The sequence below is a fragment of the Heptranchias perlo genome, unplaced genomic scaffold, assembly GCF_035084215.1.
Source record: "Heptranchias perlo isolate sHepPer1 unplaced genomic scaffold, sHepPer1.hap1 HAP1_SCAFFOLD_56, whole genome shotgun sequence".
Lineage (NCBI taxonomy): Eukaryota > Metazoa > Chordata > Chondrichthyes > Hexanchiformes > Hexanchidae > Heptranchias > Heptranchias perlo.
Window position 1 is genome coordinate 3,382,851 of NW_027139581.1, and position 21,916 is coordinate 3,404,766.

At 43.9% G+C, this 21,916-nt stretch overlaps 4 non-coding genes across 4 annotated transcripts; all 4 read left to right on the forward strand.

Annotated features, from left to right (window-relative positions):
• Positions 1 to 9,366: 9,366 nt before the first annotated feature.
• Positions 9,367 to 9,449, forward strand: trnal-uaa (transfer RNA leucine (anticodon UAA)). The gene has a single exon. It is a non-coding gene; the product is annotated as a tRNA-Leu (tRNA).
• A 663-nt stretch (positions 9,450 to 10,112) lies between these two features.
• trnas-aga (transfer RNA serine (anticodon AGA)) lies at positions 10,113 to 10,194 on the forward strand. Its single transcript has one exon. It is a non-coding gene; the product is annotated as a tRNA-Ser (tRNA).
• Positions 10,195 to 12,393: 2,199 nt separating this feature from the next.
• trnal-uaa (transfer RNA leucine (anticodon UAA)) lies at positions 12,394 to 12,477 on the forward strand. The gene has a single exon. It is a non-coding gene; the product is annotated as a tRNA-Leu (tRNA).
• Positions 12,478 to 13,149: 672 nt separating this feature from the next.
• Positions 13,150 to 13,231, forward strand: trnas-aga (transfer RNA serine (anticodon AGA)). The gene has a single exon. It is a non-coding gene; the product is annotated as a tRNA-Ser (tRNA).
• The last annotated feature ends 8,685 nt before the right edge of the window (positions 13,232 to 21,916 follow it).

The following is a 21,916-nucleotide window of genomic DNA, read 5'->3' on the forward strand; positions in this document are numbered from 1 at the left end:
AGAAAGACCTAGTGAAGAAAGAGATAGAAAGGAAGACGTGGAGAAAAAGAAAGTGAAAGTGACCGAAGAGCAGAAAGCGGCAGAGAGAAAAGGACAGTTAACAAGTTGAAGAAAGACGGAAAGAAACAGAGTAAGAGATTTGGATGGAGAAACATCTCGAGACAATCAGGAAGAAAAAGAAATAAACAGAAAAGAGGGAGAGAGGGAGAAAGAATAAAGGGCAGAAACAGAGAGGGGACAGGAAGATAAATAGAAAAGACAAGAGAGATGGAAAAACATGAAAGGAGAAAAATATAATGAGAAAGAAATACAGGGAGAAAAAGCACAAACAGGAAAGGAGCATGTATACATTAGAAATCAGAGACAGGAAATTAATAACACAGATTAAGAGAAAGAGAGGGAATTTACCAGCGATAGCTAGTTGAGAGAAACAGGTGGACAAATGGAGAAAGAAACTCAGAGGTGCAGAAGGAAAGTGGACAGGAAGTGAGAGGCACACAGGGAAAATTGCAAAGAGAGATTGAAACAGGGCGATAGAGACAAAAGAAGTGAAACAAAGAGAACTGGAGACACAGAAAGAATCAGTGCAGGAGAGAGACAGACTGCAAAAGAGACAAAGTGAGACAACAAAAGAAAGAGGCGGATATTTGCTGGTCTACAAATGGAAAATGTAATTCATTAAAACGCAATTTGTACAGTGCCCTTTATATTAACACATCTCAAAACACTTTGCACAATGAATTAATTCTGAACTGCGGAGACAGCTATGTAAATAAATATGTTTATGAATATAATTACTATATATGTATCTGAACAGAAGAAATGGGTATTTTTATGTTGAAAAAAAAATCCAATTTTACTGTTACTTTTTCTTCATTTGTATAAAAGATAATGTTGGACTTATTTGCAAGAATTAATGATACATTTACGTAGTCTGCGAACAACGAAATTAAAGTTGATTGTGAATTCATAAAAAAGAAGGAAATGGAGAAAGTGAAGAGAGAAATAAAGAAAAGGAGAGACAGAACAGAGAGAGTGAAAGGCAGAGCGAAAGAGAGAGAAAGAGTTGAAAAGGGGGTGAGAAGGCGAAAAAGACAGATAGACAGAGAGAGTGGGGAGAGAACGAGCGAGAGGGACAGCGAGGCAAATGGAAAGAAGAGATAAAGATGGAAGACATAAACATAGAGATATAAAGAGAGAAGCAAAGGGTGACAGAGAAAAAATGTAGAAATGGAACAGTGATACAGGGATAGAAATTAAAAGAGGGTGAAGTAACAAGAGAGAAAAATGCCAGAAAGAAGACTGAGAAAGATAAATATATTGACAGAGAGACAGAACCAGTGAAAGGCAGACAGATAAAAAAAACAGCAAGGTAGAGACAGGAATGTGATTAACACACAGAGAGCACGAAATAATCATAAAACAACTCATTGTAATCAGCTTGGAGTGGGTGAGTGCAGAAGCAGAACAGCAGCAGATGAAGCAGGCGAGCCAGTTAATGTCTGTTCTGGGGGAACAGGTTTTGGGTTTAATTTTGACAGTTGCAAATATGATACCTGGAGGCTGCACAATAAAGTCACTCAGTCTTGTGTAACTGACCCTGCCCTTTATTTACAGCAGGAGTTTTACCAGCTGCTCTGTACAGTGTGTAACTTTCCCAGTGACCTGCTGTATTCTGTATTAAATCAGCCTGTACTCTTACCCCTTCTGCTGTGTCAGTAAACTGGACAGAGTCCCACAGCACTGTAACAAAAAGCAAAATATTCTAAATCTGAAAGAACAAAGGTTATCGTTTCGGGCATGGAGAATCTTCTTCATCAAAATTCATCCAATCAGAAAAATAGACGTGGGCTATCTACACGTATATAAATTTTTAAAAAACAATATTTAAGTATGCAAAAAGCACAAAGCAAGAGAGGAATCATGGGTAGAGGGGTGTATCAGATAATCTCAGTCAAATGACCCCATGCAGAATGAGAAAGATAGAAAGTCTTGCATGTCTATAGCGCCTTTCCCAGTGTCACGTTGTCCCAAAGCGCTTTGCAATCAATGAAATACTTTTAACTGTACTCACGGTTGTAATGCAGGCAGCCAATTTGAGCACAGCAAGCTCCCATAAACAGCAATGAAGAACATGATGAGATAATCTGTTTAGATGTTGGTTGAGTGATAAATATTGGCCAGGACATCGGGGAGAACTCCACTGCTCTTCTTCGAATAGTACCATGGGATCTTTTACATCCACCGATGAGGTCCTCAGTTTAACGACTCATCCGAAAGACGGCATCTCCAACATTGCAGCACTATCTCAGCACTGCAATGGAATGTCAGGCGAGATTTTATGCTCAAATCCCTGGAGTGCAAACTGTGCCCAGGCAAGGACCATTTTTTACCAATAAATATGTGAAAGTTAAGCGTCCAGCAATCAGGCATCAGCTCATGTAACCTGAACTCTAGGTTACAACAATTCTCTCAAAATGATTGCTGATTTTATTTTCATCCGCCATTTGCGGAGTGTCCATAAAATAAGGTAAACGGAATAAAATGAAAACAAAAAAGATTCTTCATGATAACATGAATCAATACCACCAGTGGTAATATAGGGAATGGCATCAAACAGGGAATGGGAGATGCATGTTACAAGGGTACTGTAGTAATCATGGGTGACTTTAATCTACATCTTGACTTGGCCAAACCAAATTGGTAATAATACTGTGGAGGATGAATTCCTGGAGTGAGTCTGAGATGGTTTTTTAGACCAGTACGTTAAGGAGACAACTCGGGAACAGGCTATCCCTAATTGGATATTGTGCAATGAGAAAGGGTTAATTAATGATCTTGTTTGCGTGGTCCTTTTGGAAAGAATGGCCATAACATGATAGAATTCTTCATTTAGATGGAAAGTGAAATAGTCCAATCGAAACTAGGGTCCTAAATCTAAACAAAGGAAACTACGAAGAATGAGGAGTGAGTTGGCTGTGATAGATTGGGGATTACCATGATTGTGGTTAGGCAATGGTTAACATTTAAGGAATGAATGCATGAACTGCATCAATTATACGTTCCTTTCTGGCGCAAAAACACAAAAGGAAAAGCGGCCCAACCATGGCTAACAAAAGAAATTAAGCATAATTTTAGATCCAAAGAGGAGTCATAGAAAGTTGCCAGAAAATGTTTCAAGTCTGAGGATTGGGACCAGTTCATAATTCAGCAAAAAAGATTAAAAGGGGAAAATAGAGCATGAGAGTAAACTTGCAAGCAACATAAAAGCAAACTGTTAAAGCTTCTACAAGTATGTAAAAAGAAAAAGATTAGTGAAGACAAATGTAGGTGCCTTACAGTCAGAAACGGGAGAATTTATAATGGGGAACAAGGAAATGGCAGAGCAATTAAACAAATACTTTGGTTCTGTCTTCACGGAAGAGGACACAAACAACTTCCCAGATATGCTCGGGAACCAAGGGTCCAGTGAGAAGGAAGTGTTGAAGGAAATTGGTGTTTGTAAAAGAATAGTGCTGGAGAAATTAATGGGACTGAAAGCCGACAAATCCCCAGTGCCTGATAATCTGCATCCCAGAGTATTAAAATAGTTCGCTATGGAAATAGTGGAAGCATTGGTTGTCATCTTCAAAAATTGTATAGTTTTTGGAGAAATGCCTGCAGATTGGAGGGTGGCAAATGTAACCACACTATTTAGAAAAGGAGGGAGAGAGAAAACAGGGAACTACAGACCGGTTAGCCTAACATCAGTAGTAGGGAAAATGCTCGAGTCTGTTGTAAAGGATGTGATAACAGGACACTTCGAAAATATCAATGGGATTCGACAAAGTCAACATGGATTTATGAAAGGAAAATCTGGTTTGACAAACCTACTGGAGGTTTTTGAGGGTGTAACTGGTAGGATAGATAAGAGGGAACCAGTGGATGTGGTGTATTATGATTTTCAGAAGGCCTTTGAGAAACTCCCACATAAGAAGTTCGTGTACAAACTTAAATCACATGGGATTGGGGTTAATATACTGGCATGGATTGAAAATTGGTTAACAGACAGGAAACAGAGAGCAGGAATAAATGGATCTTTTTCGGGGTTGCAGGTGGTAACTAGTGGGGTACCGCGGGGATCCGTTCTTTGGTCCCCTGATTTGGATGAGGCAACCAAATGTAATATTTCCAAGTTTGCTGATGATACCAAACTAGGTGGGATGGTGAGTTGTGAGGATGATGCAAAGAGGCTTCAAGGCGATTTAGACAAGTTGATGGAGTGGGCAAATACACGGCAGATGCAGTATAACGTGGATAAATGTGAAGTTATCCACTTCGGATGGAAAAACAGAAAGGCAGAGTATTATTTAAATTGTGATAGATTGGGAAACGTTGATGTACAAAAGGACCTGGGTGTCCTTGTACACCAATCACTGAAAGCAAGCATGCAGGTGCAGCAAGCAGTTAGGAAGGCAAATGGTATGTTGGCCTTCATTGCAAGTGGATTTGAGTACAGGAGAAAAGATGTCTCACTGCAGTTTTCAGGGCCTTGGTGAGACCACACCTGTTTGTGTGCAGTTTTGGCCTCCTTACCGAAGAAAGGATATACTTGGCATGGAGGGAGTGCAGCGAAGTTTCACCAGATTGATTCTTGGGATAGCAGCACTGTCGTATGAGGAGATATTCGGTCGACTAAGCCTGTATTCACCATAGTTGAGAAGAAAAAGAGGGGATCTCATTGAAACGTATAAAGCTCTGACAGGGCGAGACAGGCTGGATGCAAGGAGGATGTTTCCCCTGGCTGGGGAGTCCAGAACGAGGGGTCACAGGCTATGAAACGGAGCAGGACATTTAGGACTGAGATGAGGAGCAATTTCTTCATTCATAGGGTGGTGAACCAATGGAATTCTCTACCCAGAAGGCTGTGGAGGCCATGTCACTGAAAATATTTAAGAAGGACATTGATAGATTTCTAGACACAGAAGGCATGAAGGGGTATGGGGAGAGAGCGGGAATATGGTATTGAGATAAAGAATCAGCCATGATCATATTGAATGGCGGAGCAGGCTCGAAGGGCCGAATGGTGTACTCCTGCTCCTATTTTCTTTGTTTCTATGTTTCGATGTAAAAAGGAAGAGAGTAGCAAAAGTAAACGTTGGTCCCTTGCAGGCTGAGACAGGAGAAATTATAATAGGTAATCAGGAATTAGCAGATACGTTAAACAAATATTTTTTTTCTCTGTTTTCACAGTGGAAGGGACTAAAAGCATAACAAAAATAATGGGGAACCAGGGGGTAAATGAGAGGAAGGAACTTAATACAATTAATATCACTGGAGAAAAAGTACTGGACAAACCAATGGGACTAAAAGCCGACAAATCCCCTGAAACTGATGGCCAACATCCGTGAGTTCGAAAAGAGGTGGCTGCAGAGTTAGTGGATTCATCGGTTATGATCTTCCCAAATTCTCTAGATTCTGGAATGGTCCCAGTGGATTGGAATGCAGCAAATGTTATCCCGCTATTCAAGAAGGGAGGGGGAGAAAAACAAGGAACGACAGGCCAATTAGCCTGACCTCTTGCCGTCGGGAATATGCTGGAATCCATTATTAAGGAAGTGGTAACAGGGCACTTAGAACATCATAATATGATTCGGCAGAGTCAACATGGTTTAATGAAAGGGAAATCGTGTTTGACAAATTTATTCGAGTTTTTTGAGGATGCAACGAGCAGGATAGATAAAGGTGAACCAATGGATGTCGTACATTTGGATTTTCAAAAGACGTTCGATAAGATGCCACATCAAAGGTTGTTGCACAATATAAGGGTTCATGGAGTTGGGATTATCCATTAGCACGGATAGAGGATTGGTTAACGGACAGAAGATAGAGTGCGGATAAATGGGTCATTTTCAGGTTGGCAGGCTGTAACTAGTGGGGTGCCGCAAGGATCGGAGCTTGGGCCTCAGCTATTTACAATCTATATCAATGGCTTAGATGAGCAGACCGAGTTTGCTGGTGATACAAAGCTAGGTGGGAAAGTAAGCTGTGAGGAGGACACAAAGAGTCTGCAAAGGGATACAGACAGGCTAATTGAATGGGTAAGAATGTGCCAGGTGGAGTATGATGTGGGGAAATGTGAGGTTTTACAATTCGGTATGAAAAATAGAAAAGCAGAATATTTTTATAATGTGAGAAATTAGTAAAATTTGGTGTTCAGGGAGAATTGGGTGTCCTCGTACAAGAAACACAAAAAGTGATTATGCAGGTGCAGCAAGCAATGAGGAAGGCAAACGGCATGTTGGCGTTTATTGCAAGGGGGTTGGAGTACAACAGTAATGAAGTCTTACTGCAGTTGGACAGGGCATTGGTGAGACCTCACCTGGAGTAATGCGCAGAGTTTTGGTCTCCTTATCTAAGGAAGGATATACTTGCCTTTGAGGCGGTGCAACGAAGGTTCACGAGATTAATTCCTGGGGTGAGAGGTTTGTCCTATGAAGAGAGGTTGAGTAGAATGGGACTATACTTTCTGGAGTTTAGAAGAATGAGAGGTGATTTCATTGGAACATATAAGATTATGAGGGTGCTTGACAGGGTACATGACGAGAGGCTGATTTCTCTGGCTGGAGAGTCGAGAACTAGGGGGCATAGTCTCAGGGTAAGGGGTCGGCCATTCAAGACTGAGATGAGGAGGAATTTCTTCACGCAGAGGGTTGTGAATCTTAGGAATTCTCAACCCCAGAGGGCTGTGGATGCTGAGTCATTCAATGTATTCAAGACTGAGATCGATATTTTTTTCGACTCTCGGGAAATCAAGGGATATGGGGATCGGGCGGGAAGTGGAGTTGAGGTCGAAGATCAGCCATGATCTTATTGAATGGCGGTGCAGGTTCGAGGGGCCGAGTGGCCTACTCCTGCTCCTATTTTATGTTCTTATGCTCTTATATTGCTTAATGCTTTATTTAAAAAAATTAAATAAGTGATTTGATTCCCAAACAGAATTAAAACGATGGGATTCTTGTCATTCTCCAGTGATTTGAACCGGCCATTCCAAATCCAGACCCAGTGCTACCATGAGGCTATCAATGTCTGTTCATGGATTTCCAAGTGTCTTATATATAATTCGTGTTGGAGAGAATGTTCCTGTCACGTTTTCAACATTGCAATCTGTGTATTCAGAGAGAAAAATCCACGCAGAAGACCAGGATTCAATTCACCGACAGGGAGGTTACACTTTTGCTGTCTTTAACAGATTCACTTTCATTTCTCTTGTAATTTACCTGTAATATTGGATGCGGAAAATACACTGAAAGACAAACTCGGACCATCCCGCTTTCCACAATTTAATTTCACTCATATTCCAGCGATTTTAAAAGCTGCTCTCTGCCTCACCCTTCACCTCGATGTCAGAACCAACAGTTAATCTGTTTTTTGGTGATATTGTTTGAGGAAAGATTATCGTCCAGGTTTCCAGCCATGCGCACAGCAAGGTCCCACAAACCGCAATGACAAAGTAATAGGTACATAATGCAGATGGTAAACGAGTGGAACTGAGCAGTATGAAAGTGTAACGGGATTAAATTGAAGAGCTGCCTGGAGTGGGGTTCACCCGGTTGTGAACCAATTGGATCTTAAGTCCTTAACCGCTCGGCCTGGAGCTTAATGACACTTTATTTATCTTTCCACGGGCCACTGGTGAAAGAAGATGAACGACCACTTTTCCATCTCTTTGTTGGATCATGTCCAGAGTCAAATTATGTGAGGAACGCGGGAGAGAGTGAGGGAGAGAAAGAAAGAGACAGAGACCCCTTCAGAAAAACGGAGAAAATGTGTGGCGCGCGCACACACACAAACAGACAGAAACACATCGGGTGACTCAAACACACAGAGAGAGACAGACGATCGGTCATTTGGCACATTCTTTGTTCTATTTCTGTCGTCGATTTCGTGAAATCTTGCAGATCAATTCCAACGCGCATTAAACTCGAAGTGTTCAAAGCCGTGCATTTTTAATTCACTGAAGAATGAGAAGTTTGCTGCATGTTAAACCGCTGATAATGGCATCCGCAGTCGGCAGGATCCGAACCTTCGCGGAAAGATCCCAATGGATTTCCAATCCATCGCTTCAACCACTCGGGGATACTCAGCACCATCTCAACACATCGACAAGCATGGAGGCGTGGGGTTAAAATATTAGACTAAAAATCCAACGGGTTTATACCCGCGTGGGTTCGAAACCCATTTCTGATAACTGTTATTTCCGTTACATTTTGATACTGCTCATTGAAACTCTTATTCCATCTGCCTCATGCACCTGTTACTCTGTCATTGCTGTTTGTGGGGCCTTGCTGGTCGCAAATTTCCAAACCTGGACGATAATGAACACCACCAAAAAGCAGATGAACTGACCATCCTTTTCATTGCTGGATGTGAGATCTTTCTGGTGAATCTCCTCTCCGCCCTTTCCGATGTCTTTCTCTCTCTGTCCCTCACGACCACACCAACGAATAACTGGCACAGGACAAAAAGTGAAGCTTTTGAAGGCAGTAAAAGTTACACTTTCGGTCGGGGAATTGAACCGCGGGTGTTCGAGTTACAGGCGAGGAGATTCAACGCAATCCTAACGAGGAGCTGGTGTAATCTGGTGATGGACACTCACCACAGATGGCGTTGGACACCCTTCAAATTTCAGTGAATCTATTTTGAACATTTATTTGATGTCAATTTGCGAAACTTCCTTCTTCAACTAACACCACCAAAACGCAGATTAACTGGCCATTCATTTCATTGTTGTATGTGGGATATTTCTCGTAAACCTCCTCTGCGCCCTCATCAGTGCCTCTCTCACTCTCCGTCTCTCTTCCTGTGTCTCGCTCTCTGTTTCTCTTTCTTTCTGTTTCTCTCTCTCTCTCTGTTGCGGGCTGCTGAATCAGCCCGGGATTGCTCACAGCTCGATTCTGCGTCTTCATTTCTTGCACATTATTCGGGTTCTGCCATCGAGGTGAAGACTGACGCAGAGAGCAGGTTTTAAAATCGCTGGAATATCAGTGAAATTAAATTGTGGAAAGTGGGATGGTCCGAGTTCGACTTTCAGTGTATTTTCCACATCAAATATTGGAGATAAATGAAAGTGAAGCTTTTAAAGGCAGAAACACCGGGACTTCGACATTGGAGAATTGAACCCTGATCAACCGCGTGACAGATGGGGATATTCAGCACGACACCAACGTGGAACTGGCGTGAGCAGTTGATGGACACTCCCCACAGATGGCGTGAGACACGCTTCAAATTTCATTGAATCCATTCCAACCATTTATTTGATGACAAAGAAAAGCGTAGAAGAAGTGACACTCAAGTACATTACACATAGAGCAAAATTGTGAAAGGACCAGGATGGCCGAGTGGTTAAGGCGTTGGACTTAAGATCCAATGGGATTATACCCACGTGGGTTCGAACCCCACTCCTGGTAGATGTTACATTTTGATACTGATCATTGACTCTCTTTTGCAATTTGCATCACAGAATCATGGAACGTTGACAGCACGGAAGGAGGCCTTTTGGCCCATCGTGTCCGTGCCGGCTCCATGCAAGACCAATGCAGCTCGTCCCACGACCCCGCCCTTTCCCCCGAGCAATGCACTTTTGTTCCTTTCAAGTACTTATCCCGTTCCGTTTTGAAAGCCATCATTGAATCTGCCTCCATCAGCCACTTCGGGATGCTGAATTAACCCGGGTCTCTTCACAACGCGACTCTGCCTTTCATTTCTTGCTCATTATTGTGGTTCTGACTTCGAGGTGACGCGGAGAGTGAGATTTAAAATCGCTGAAATATCAGTGAAATTATATTGTGGAAAGTGGGATTGTCCGAGTTCGTTTATCAGTCTTTTTATCACACGTCGAATGTTGGAGATAAATGATATCTTTAAAGGCAGAAGAAGTTCATCGTCCAGGTGTATTTTAAGCCAGGTCGACCATGTAATAGGTAGGGATACCCACCACGATACAAACGAGCAACGAGCGTGAACAACCGATCCCCTGACCGACGGCTGATACCGACACCAGTTCTGCGGCTCGGTGTCGCAGAGCGCTGGATTATTGCGATTTTAAGTGAGCAGCATTGTACTTTTAGCAAGTAGTCGTGGCCGAGTGGTTAAGGCGATGGACTAGAAATCCATTGGGGTCTCCCCACGCAGGTTCGAATCCTGCCGATTACGGTTTAAAGTTATCATTTTATCCTTTCATCTCTGCGTTTCAACCGATCCGAGTGTGTGCAAAATGAAAATCCATTGTCAAGAAGTCGGAGCAGGACATTCGCGGACTCATCATACAATCCAGAATAGTCAACATGGTTTTATGAAAGGGAAATCGTGTCTGACAATTTTATTAGAGTTATTTGCGGAAGTAGCGATCAGGGTAGAGAAAGGGGAACCAATGGATGCAGTATATTTGGATTTCCAAAAGGCATTCGATAAGGTGCCACAGAAAAGGTGATATCCCTGCTGCTTGTTATTCTCCACGCTTGCACAAACCCGTGCCTTCTGCCGCTTCCTGCCACTGCTTCTGACCTTTACCACGCAGAGAATAACAGGCACAAGATAAGAGCTCATAGATTAGGGATTTGCTCACTAACAGAAAACAAAGAGTCGGGATTAAAGGTCATTTTCAAAATGGCATTCGGTAACTGACGGGTGCCGCAGGGTTCAGTGCTGGGGCCTCAACTATTTACAATATGTATCAATGACTTGGATGAAGGGACAGAGTGTATTGTGGCCAAATTTGCTGATGATACGAAAATAGGTGGAAAAGCAAGTTGCGAGGGTGATACAAAGTATCTACAAATGGATATTGACAGGTTAAGCGAATGGGCAAAAATTTGGCAGATGGAATATAAGGTGGGAAAATGTGAATTCATCCACTTTGGCAGGAAAAATAAAAAAGCAAAATATTATTTCAATGGAGAAATACTACAAAATGCTGCAGTACTGAGGGATATGAGTGTCATCGTACATGAAACACAAAAAGTCACCATGCAGGTGCAGCAGGTAATCCAGATGGCGAACGGAATATTGGACTATTGAGAGAAAGAATAAGAAAATATTGACCATTTAACGATTCAACCGGAGCCGTTTTCCTGGGAGTCGGTTTTGAAACAGGACACAGGCTCAATTTGTTCCAATCTGTTTCCTTCTTTGACCCTGTGATTCTCAAATCTGCGGGTATTGGACAGATAGAGGGAGAGAGAATAACACAGACTCAGACAGACCGAGAGAGTCTCTTTCTGTCCCAGTGTCTCTCTCTCTTTCTGACTGTCTCTCTTTCCCACTCTTTTCTTCGCACCCCACATCACTTTATTCTGGATCTTAATGAACAGAGAGATGGAAATGTGAACGGTGAGTCTTCTTTCAACAGTGGCCCGTGGAAAGTGAAACAAACTGTCATCAAATCGGTCATTTCATTAAAAGTTAAAGCTGGAAACAGGTACGGACGGGGATCGAGCTCGCGCTTTTCTATTATAATGGGACCAACGCTTTTCCAATTGGCCACCGCACCCCACGAGCCAAAAACGGATGATAATGTTCTTCATCGGGTGAAGTCAGATCAACAGCTTTCAGCAACTGATTGCGACAATCGACTGATTGAGGAGCAATGGATTTCGACTATTCCGCCTGAACTAATAATTTCATGACAGTTCATTTCACGGGCCATTGTGGAAAGATTCACAGAGAGAGAGATAGAAAGAGACAGAGAGAGAAAACGAGGGAGAGAGATGGAGACATGCGGAGAGAGAGATAGAGAGACCTTAATAGAGAGTTTTAAAATCGTTGGAGTATCAGTGAGATTAAATTTTGGAAAGTGGGATGGTCCGAGTCAGTCTTCCAATGTTTTTTCCACATCAAATATTCGAATATCAATTCCTTTCTGTATGTCTCTCTCTCTCTATTTAGAGCGGCTGAATTAGCCCGAGTCTGCAAACAGCTCGATTCTGCGGATTCATAACTTGCACATTATTAGTGTTCTGAAATCGAGGTGAAGAGTGAGGCAGAGAGCAGGTTTTAAAATCGCTGGAATATCAGTGCAATTAAATTGTGGAAAGTCGGATGGTCCGAGTTCGACTTTCAGTGTATTTTCCACATGAAATAGTGGAGATAAATGAAAGTGAAGCTTTTAAAGGCAGAAACACCGGGATTTTGACATTGGAGAATTGAACCCTGATCAACCGCGTGACAGATGGGGATATTCAGCACAACACGAAGGAGGAACTGGCGTGAGCAGTTGATGGACACTCCCCACAGTTGGCGTTGGACACGCTTCAAATTTCATTGAATCCATTCCAACCATTTATTTGATGACAAAGAAAACCGTAGAAGAAGTGACACTCAAGCACATTACACATAGAGCAACATTATGAAAGGACTCGGATGGCCGAGTGGTTAAGGCGTTAGACTTAAAATCCAATGGTTTTATACCCGCGTGGGTTCCGAACCCCACTCCTGGGAGGTGCGGTTTGAGTTACATTTTGATACTGATCATTGACTCTCTTTTTCCATTTGCATCACAGAATCAGAGAAAGGTGACAGCACGGAAGGAGGCCTTTTGGCCCATCGTGTCCGTGCTGGCTTTATGCAAGACCAATCCAGCTAGTCCCACTACCCCGCCCTATCCCTCTAGCGCTGCAACTTTTTTCCTATCAAGTACTTATCCCGTTCCGTTTTGAAAGCCATCTTTGAATCTGCCTCCATCAGCCACTTCGGGATGCTGAATTAGCCCGGGTCTCCTCACAACGCGACTCTGCCTTTCATTTCTTGCTCATTATTGTTGTTCTGACTTCGAGGTGACGCGGAGAGTGAGATTTAAAATCGCTGAAATATCAGTGAAATTATATTGTGGAAAGTGGGATTGTCCGAGTTCGTTTATCAGTCTTTTTTCAACACGTCCAATGTTGGAGATAAATGATATCTTTAAAGGGAGGAGAAGTTCATCGTCCAGGTGCATTTGAAGCCAGGTCTACCATGCAATAGGTCGGGACACCCACCACTATCCAAACGAGTAACTGGCGTGAACAACCGACCCCCTCACCGACGGCTGATACCGACACCTGTTCTGCGGCTCGTTGTCGCAGAGGGCTGGATTATTGCGATTTTAAGTGAGCAGCATTGTGTTTTTAGCAAGTAGTCGTGGCCGAGTGGTTAAGGCGATGGACTAGAAATCCATTGGGGTCTCTCCACGCAGGTTCGAATCCTGCCGACTACGGTTTAGAGTTACCTTTTTATCCTTTAATCTCTGCGTTTCAACCGAAGCGAGTGTGTGTGAAATGAAAATGCTCGAATCCATTATTAAGAAGTTGGAGCAGGACATTCGCGGACTCATCATGCAATCTAGAATAGTCAACATGGTTTTATGAATGGGAAATCGTGTCTGAAAATTTTATTGGAGTTCTTTGAGGAAGTAGCGATCAGGGTGGATAAAGGGGAACCAATGGATGCAGTATATTTGGAGTTCCAAAAGGCATTCGAAAAGGTGCCATATAAAAGGTGGTATCCCTGCTGCTTGTTATTCTCCACGCTTGCACACACCCGTGCCTTCTGCCGCGTCCTGCCACTGCTTTTGACCTTTACCTCGCAGAGAATAACAGGCACAAGATAAGAGTTCATAGATTGGGGATTTGCTAACGAACAGAAAACAAAGAGTCGGGATTAAAGGGTCATTTTCAAAATGGCAATCGGTAACTGATGGGTGCCGCAGGGATCAGTGCTGGGGCCTCAACTATTTACAATATATATCAATGACTTGGATGAAGGGACAGAGTGTATTGTTGCCAAATTTGCTGATGATACGAAAATAGGTGGAAAAGCAAGTTGCGAGCGTGACACAAAGGGATATTGACAGGTTCAGCGAATGGGCAAAAATTTGGCAGATGGAATATAAGGTGGGAAAATGTGAAGTCATCCACTTTGGCAGGAACAATAAAAAAGCAAAATATTATTTCAACGGAGAAATATTACAAAATGCTGCAGTACAGAGGGATCTGGGTGTCATCGTACATGAAACACATAAAGTCACCATACAGGTGCAGCAAGTAATCCAGAAGGCAAAGGGAATATTGGACTATTGAGAGAAAGACAGAGAAACGGACACTCACACAGAAAAGCTGAGAAAAAATGAGACACACACACATTACACACAGAGGCACGGTCGTTCTTGGTGCCCGTCTGTTGCAGCGCGATGGATCGTTGCAATTTTAAGTGAGCAGCATTTAGCTGAGCTCTCGCAGTCGTGGCCGAGTTGTTTCGGGCGATGGATAAAAAATTCAATGGGGTCTCCCCGTGCAGGTTCAGAGCTTTGTTTTCAGACCCTTCACGTCTGCGTTTCAACCGACACGTGTGTGTGTGTCTGTCAGTGTGTGTACCTGTGTGTTTGAGTATCTATCTGTGTATCAGTGTCTGCTGAGTCAGTGTGTGTGAATTGTGTCTGTCCGTGTGTGTCTCACTTATTCAACGCTTTTCAGTGTGTCTCTCCGTCACTCTTTCCCCCGCTCCCCACATCATTTCATTCTGGACTTTGACTAACAAAGAGATGGAATATGTGAAAGACAAGCCTTCTTTCAACACATTGTGAGCTAGTTGCCAAGAATGATGCCCACTGAGCGACGGCTGATAACTATACCAGTCATGCGGCTCTGCGTCAATTGTTTGTCCGATTACGCTGGTGTGAAGCGCCTTGGGGCGTTTTGCTGCGTTAAAGACTCGATATCAATGCAAATTTTTGTTGTGGGCAATTGTGATAGCATCAAACTGAGAGAGTTGAGGGGAGAGCTGCACCGCCACCACTGGAGACGATTGGTATTGCAGGCATCTCCTGTTTTGTGAGTTTCACCGGCCTCCCTCTTCTCAGACCCCTTGATCACCTTGTCCGGTTCCCGGTTTGGGAACCTCTGCTCTGCTCAGCTCTCTGGTGGGGTGGGGCTTGAACCCACAATCTTCAGACTCAAAGGCCAGAGTGGAGCAGAGAAGAGAGATCTGAGATTCGCTGGAATATCAGTGCAATTAATTTCGGGAAGGTGGGAACATTTTATCAATAGATTTTCTGCATCCAATATTGTAGATAAATGGCCAGAAACATAAAAGTGAGACTTTTAATGCCACAATTGAACCTCGGTCTCCCGCGTGCTCCCACTAACGGAGAACTGATGCACGAAGTGAATGTCCTCTCACCACAGGTGGTCTGAGACATGTTTTATGTTCCAGTCAATCTTTTTAAACTGTTTATTCGATGATAGTTTGTTTAACTTTCCATGGGTCTCTGTTGAAAGAGGTCTTACATTTCACAATTCCATCACTTTGTTGGTCAAGGGACAGAGCAAAATGATGTGGGGAGATGGGGACAAAATGACAGGGAGAAAGAAAGACTGTGGTGAGACACTCAGAAAAGCGTGGAAGTGACCCTCAGGCACGTTGCACACAAACTTTCCACGGGCCTCTGTTGAACGAAAACTTACCTTTCACATTTCCATCTCTTTGTTAGTCAAGGTCCAGAATAAAGTGATGTGTGGAGCGCGGGAAAGAGTGACAGAGAGAGAGAGAAAGGCAGAGAAAGAGGAGACCCACTCAGAAAAGCTCAGAACAAGTGAGACAAACATACACTTTACACACACAGGCCTCGTGAACCTTGGTGCCTGTGTGTTGCAGAGCGATGGGTCGTTGCCATTTTAAGTGAGCAGGTTTTAGTTGAGGTTCAGTCGTTGTGCTGAAGGCAATGGACCAGAAATCTATTGGGGCCTCCCCGCAGCTTCGAATCCTGCCGACAACGGTTCACAGCTTTCTTTTCAAACCTTCCATATCTGCGTTTCAACATACACGTGTGTGTCTGTCTGTCAGTGTGTGTAACTGTATGTGTGATTATCTATCTGTGTATCAGTGTCGGTTTGTACATGGCTGCGTGTGTGTAATGTGTCTGTGCGTGTGTGTCTCACAGCTGAGTGCAGTGGATACAACAAAAGCTCCGGGCCCCGACAACATCCCGGCTCTCGTGCTGAAGACTTGTGCTCCAGAACTAGCGGCGCCTCCAGCCAAACTGTCCCAGTACAGGTACAACACTGGCATCTACCCGACAATGTGGATAATTGCCCAGGTATGTCCTGTCCATAAAAAGCAGGACACAACCAATCCGGCCAATTACCGCCCCATCTGTCTGCTCTCAAACATCAACAAAGTGATGGAAGGTGTCGTCGACAGTGCTATCAAGCCGCACCTGCTCACCAATGCTCAGTTTGGGTTACGCCAGGACCACTCGGCTCCAGACCTCATTACAGGCTTTGTCCAAACATGGACAAAAGAGCTGAATTCCAGAGGTGGGGTGAGAGTGACTGCCCTTGACATCAAGGCAGCATTTGACCGAGTGTAGCACCAAGGAGCCCTCGTAAAATTGAAGTCAATGGGAATCATGGTGAAAATTCTCCAGTGGCTGAAGACAGACCGAGCACAAAGGAAGATGGTTAGTGGTTGCCAAAGGCCAATCATCTCAGCCCCAGGACACTGCTGCAGAAGTTCCTCAGGTCCATCCACCACCCTAAACATTCACTCCCTCCACCACCGGCGCACAGTGGCTGCAGTGTGTACCATCTACAGGATGCACTGCAGCAACTCGCCAAGGCATCTTCGACAGCACCTCTCAAACCCGCGACCTCTACCACCCAGAAGGACAAGGGCAGCAGGAGCATGGGAACAACACCACCTGCACGTTCCCCTCCAAGTCACACACTATCCCGACTTGGAAATATATCGCCGTTCCTTCATCGTAGCTGGGTCAAAATCCTGGAACTCCCTTCCTAACATCACTGTGGGAGAACCTTCACCACACGGACTGCAGCGGTTCAAGAAGGCGGCTCACCACCACCTTCTCGAGGGCAATTAGGGAGGGCAATAAATGCTGGTCTCTCCAGCGACGCCCACATCCCATGAACGAATAAAATAATACAACGCGACTGTTTCTTTCATTTCTTGCTCATTATTGTGGTTCTGTCATCAAGGTGACGCAGAGAGGAAGGTTTAAAATCGCTGGAATGTCAGTGAAATTATATTGTGGAAAGTGTGATAGTCCGAGTTAGTTTATCAGTGTTTTTTCACGCATCCAATGTTGAAGATAAATTGCAAGAGAAATGAAAGTGAAGCTTTTAAATGCAATAAGATTTGATATATTTCGTCGGGGAATTAAGCCCCGGTCTCTTGCATAACAGGCGGGGATATTCACCACTATACTGACGAGGAACTGCCGTGGGCTAATTAAGGACACTCACCACAGATGGCGTCAGACACGCTTCAGGTTTCAGTGAATCTATTTTAACCATTTATTTGATGACAATTTGCTTAACTTTCCACGGGGCACTGTTGAAAGAAGACTTAACTTTCACATTTCCATATCTTTGTTCATCAAGGTCTAGAATAAAGTGATGTGGGGAGCGCGGGAGAGAGTGACAGAGCGAAGAAAGGCAGAGGAACGGAGACTCACTCGGAAAAGCTTCGAAAAAGTGAGACACACAAATACAGGTACATTGCACACACAGGCATCCTAATTCTTAATGCTCGTCTGTTACAGAGCGATGGATCTTTGTAATTTTAATGTGAGCAGCATTTCGAACAGGTTAAGTCGTCGTCCCGAAATCCATTGGATTCTCCCCGCGTATGTTCGAATCCTGCCGACTACGGTTCAGAGCTTTCTTTTCAAACCTTTCATCTCTCCGTTTCAATCTGCACGAGTGTTTCTGTCTGTCAGTGTGGGTGTCTGCTTGTGTGTGTCTCACTTTTACAACGCTTTTCAAAGTGTTTCTCTGTCTTTCTTTCTCTCTGTCTCTCTTTCCCCCGCTCCCCACATCATTTCATCTTGACTGACAAAGAGATGGAAATGTGAAAGACAAGTCTTCTTTCAGCAGATTGTGTGCTGGCTGCCGAGAGTGCTGCCCACTGAGCGACTGCTGACACCTCGACCAGTTCTGCGGTTTGAAGCCCACTCCTTGTAGCTTTTTAATTTACACTTTCATACTGTTCAGTGACACTCTTTTTACATCTCCATTATGCACCTGGTACTTTCTCATTGCTATTAATGGGACCTTGCTGTGCGCAAATTTGGAAACCTGAACGGTAATCCTTCCTCCCTCAACGAACACCAACAAAAAGCAGATTAACTGGCCATCCATTTCATTGTTGTATGTAGGATCTTTCTGCTAATCCTCCTCTGCGTCCTTATCAAGGCTTCTCTCACTCTCCATCTCTCTTCTTGTGTCTCGCTCTCTGTTTCTCTTTCGTTCTGTATCTCTCTCTCTCTCTCTCTGTCTGTTTAGAGCTGCTGAATTAGCCCGGGTCTGCTAACAGCTCGATTCTGCGTATTCACTACTTGCAGATTATTGTGGTTCTGACATCGAGGTGAAGGGTGCGCCTGTCTGTCAGTGTGTATACCCTTTTGTGTATCAGTGTCTGGGTGTGTAGGTCGCTCTATATGTGTGTGTGTAATGTGTCTCACTTCTTCAACGTTTTTCAGATTGTCTCTCTGTCTTTTAAAGGCAGTTAAAGTTGGATCTCCCCGGTCTCCCGCTGGACAGACTATACTAACGAGGAACTGCCGTGAGTCGGTCAAGGACAATCACCACGGATGGCGTTAGATGCGCTTCAATTTTCAGTGACTCTATTTCAACCATTTAGTTCATTACAATTCGCTAAATTTAGTGGTGCTACCGAGCCACTCTTGGTGATGGACATGGAAGTTCCCCACCCAGAGTGCCCCTGCTCCCGTCAGTGCTTCCTCCAAGTGGTGCTCAACATGGAGGAGGACTGATTCATCAGCTGAAGGAGGGCGCTAGGTGGTAATCAGCAGGAGGTTTCCTTGCCCATGTTTGACCTGATGCCATGAGATTTCATGGGGTCCGGAGTCAATGTTGAGGGCTCCCTCCTGACTGCATATCACTGTACCGCCACCTCTGGTGGGTCTGTCCTGCCGGTGGGAATGGACATCCCCAGGGATGGTGATGGAAGAGTCTGGGACGTTGGCCGAAAGGTATGATTCTGTGAGTATGGCTATGTCAGGCTATTCTTGGGACAGCGCTCCCAATTTTGTTACAAGTCCCAAGATGTTTGTGAGGAGGACTTTGCATTGTCGACTGGGCTTGGTTTGCCTTTGTTGTGTCCGGTGCCTCGTGGTCCGTGATAGCCTTTCAGTGTATTTTCCGCATCAAATATTAGAGATAAATTGCAAGAGAAATGAACGTGAAACTTTTGAAGGCAGCGAAAGTGCAACCTCCCCGTTGGAGAATTGAACCCCCGGTCACTTGCGTGATAAGCGGTGATACTCACCAGTACACTAACGAAGAACTGGTGTGGGTCAGTAAAGGACACTCACCACAGATGGCGTTAAACAGGATTCAAATTTCAGTGAATCGATTCTAACCATTTATTTGATGACCTTTCATCTCTGCGGTTCAATCTACACGTGTGTCTGTCTGTCAGTGAGTGTACCTGTGTGTGTGTGTGTGTGTGTTAGTATCTGTCTGTGTATCAGTGTCTGCGTGTGTACATGGCTGTGTATGTGTGTGTCTAAAATGAAAATGCTAGAATCCATTATTAAGGAAATTATCCTTCTTCCCTCAACTAACAAAACCAAAACGCAGATTAACTGACCATCCATTTCATTGTTGTATGTGGGATCTTTCTGGTAAACCTCCACTTGGAGATAAATTGCAAGAGGAATGAAAGTGAAGCTTTTAAAGGCAATAAAAATGTAATCTCCCGGTCGGGAAATTGAACCCTGGTTTCCACGGGCCACTGTTGAAAGAAGACTGACCTTTCACATTTCCATCTCTCTGTTCGTCAAGGTCCAGAATAAAGTGATGTGGGGAGAGCGGGAGGGAGTGACAGAGAGAGAAAGACAGAGAAACAGAGAATCACTCAGAAAAGCTCAGCAAAAGTGAGACATACACACTTATTTAGGCACATTACACACACAGGCATAATCGTTAAATCTCTCTCTCTCCCTCTCCCCCCAATATTTCAAGGTGTCTCTCAGGATCAGTCTTTCTCTCTCTCTCTCTCTCTGTTTCAGTCTCTCTCTCTCTCTCTGTTTGTCTCTCCCCCTCCCTCTCTCGAATTCCCGCAGATCTGAGAATCACAGGGTCAAAGAAGGAAACAGATCGGAACACATTTGTGCTCTGCAACAGACGGGCCCCAAGAATTCAGTCCCCAAACAGTCTCCGCTCAATAATATTCTGAAAGTGACAATCACCTGTTTCATTCTTTTTCTGTTCTATTTTTCTGTCGTTTTTGAAGAAGAAGTGAGGCAAAGAAGTAAAATTTGTAGTTAGCGTCTTAAAAATGCTTCCTCCCTATCGGGGAATTGAATCCCTGGCTCAGGGGGGATATCTCACCACGATGGAGAATATCCATTTAGAAATGATTTTTCCGAAGACTTTTAATCGCCCCACGTCCCCGTGTCTCGCCATCTCAGGGAGGAGGTCAAACTCGTCTGAAAAACCTGAACCATTTAACGATTCCACCAGAGCCGTTTTCCTGGGATTCGGTTTTGAAACAGGACACAGGCTCAATTTTCTCCAATCTGTTTCCTTCTTTGACCCTGTGATTCTCAAATCTGCGGGTATTGGACAGATGGAGGGAGAGAGACTGACACAGACTCAGACAGACCGAGAGAGTCTCTTTCTGTCCCAGTGTCTCTCTCTCTTTCTGAGTGTCTCTCTTTTTCACTCTTTTCCTCGCACCCCACATCACTTTATTCTGGATCTGAACTAACAGAGAGATGGAAATGTGAACGGTGAGTCTTCTTTCAACAGTGGCCCGTTGAAAGTTAAACAAACTGTCATCAAATAGGTCATTTCATTAAAAATTCAAGCTTGAAACAAATACGGACGGGGTTCGAACCCGCGCTTTTCGGTTTACATGACCGACGCCTTTCCACTTGGCCACCGCACCCCGCGAGCAAAACCCCGATGATAATGCTCTTCAGCGGGTGAAGTCAGATCAACAGGTTTATGCAACTGATTGTGACAATCGACTAATCGAGGAACAATGGATTTCTACTATTCCGCCTTAACGAATAATTTCATCACAGTTTATTTAACGGGCCGTTGTGGAAAGAGTCACAGAGAGAGAGATAGAAAGAGACAGACAGAAAGAGAGAGAGAGAGAGAGATAGAGACAGATGGAGATACGGGGAGAGAGATGCAGAGAGAGAGACCTGAATGGAGAGTTTTAAAATCGGTGGAATATCAGTGAAATTAAATTCAGGAAACTGGGATGGTCCGAGTTAGTCTTTCAATGTATTTTCCACATCAAATATTGGAAATAAATTTCTTTCTGTATGTCTCTCTCTCTCTTTCTCTCCGTTTGGAGCGGCTGAATTTGCCCGGGTCTGCAAACAGCTCGATTCTGCGTATTCATTACTTGCACATTATTCGGGTTCTGAAATCGAGGTGAAGAGTGAGGCAGAGAGCAGGTTTTAAAATCGCTGGAATATCAGTGAAATTAAATTGTGGAAAGTGGGATGGTCTGAGTTAGATTTTCAGTGTATTTTCCACATCTAATATTGGAGATCAATTGCAAGTGAAAGTTTTTCGGACGGAGGGAGGTGTACAGTGGTGTTCCCCTTAGGTCGGTATTGGGACCACTGCTTTTTTGACATATATTAATGACTTGGACTTGGGTGTACAGGGCAAAATTTTAAAAATTGCAGGTGACTCAAAACTTGGAAGTGTAGTGAACAGTGAAGAGGATAGTGATAGACTGCAACAAATATATATTCCTTAAGGCACAAAAACCCAACAGGAAAAGTGGTCCAACCGTGGCGAACAAGATAAATTAAAGATAGTATTAAATCAAAGGAAGAGGCAAATAAAGTTGCCAGAAAAAGCAGTAAACCTGAGGATTGGGAGCATTTTAGAAT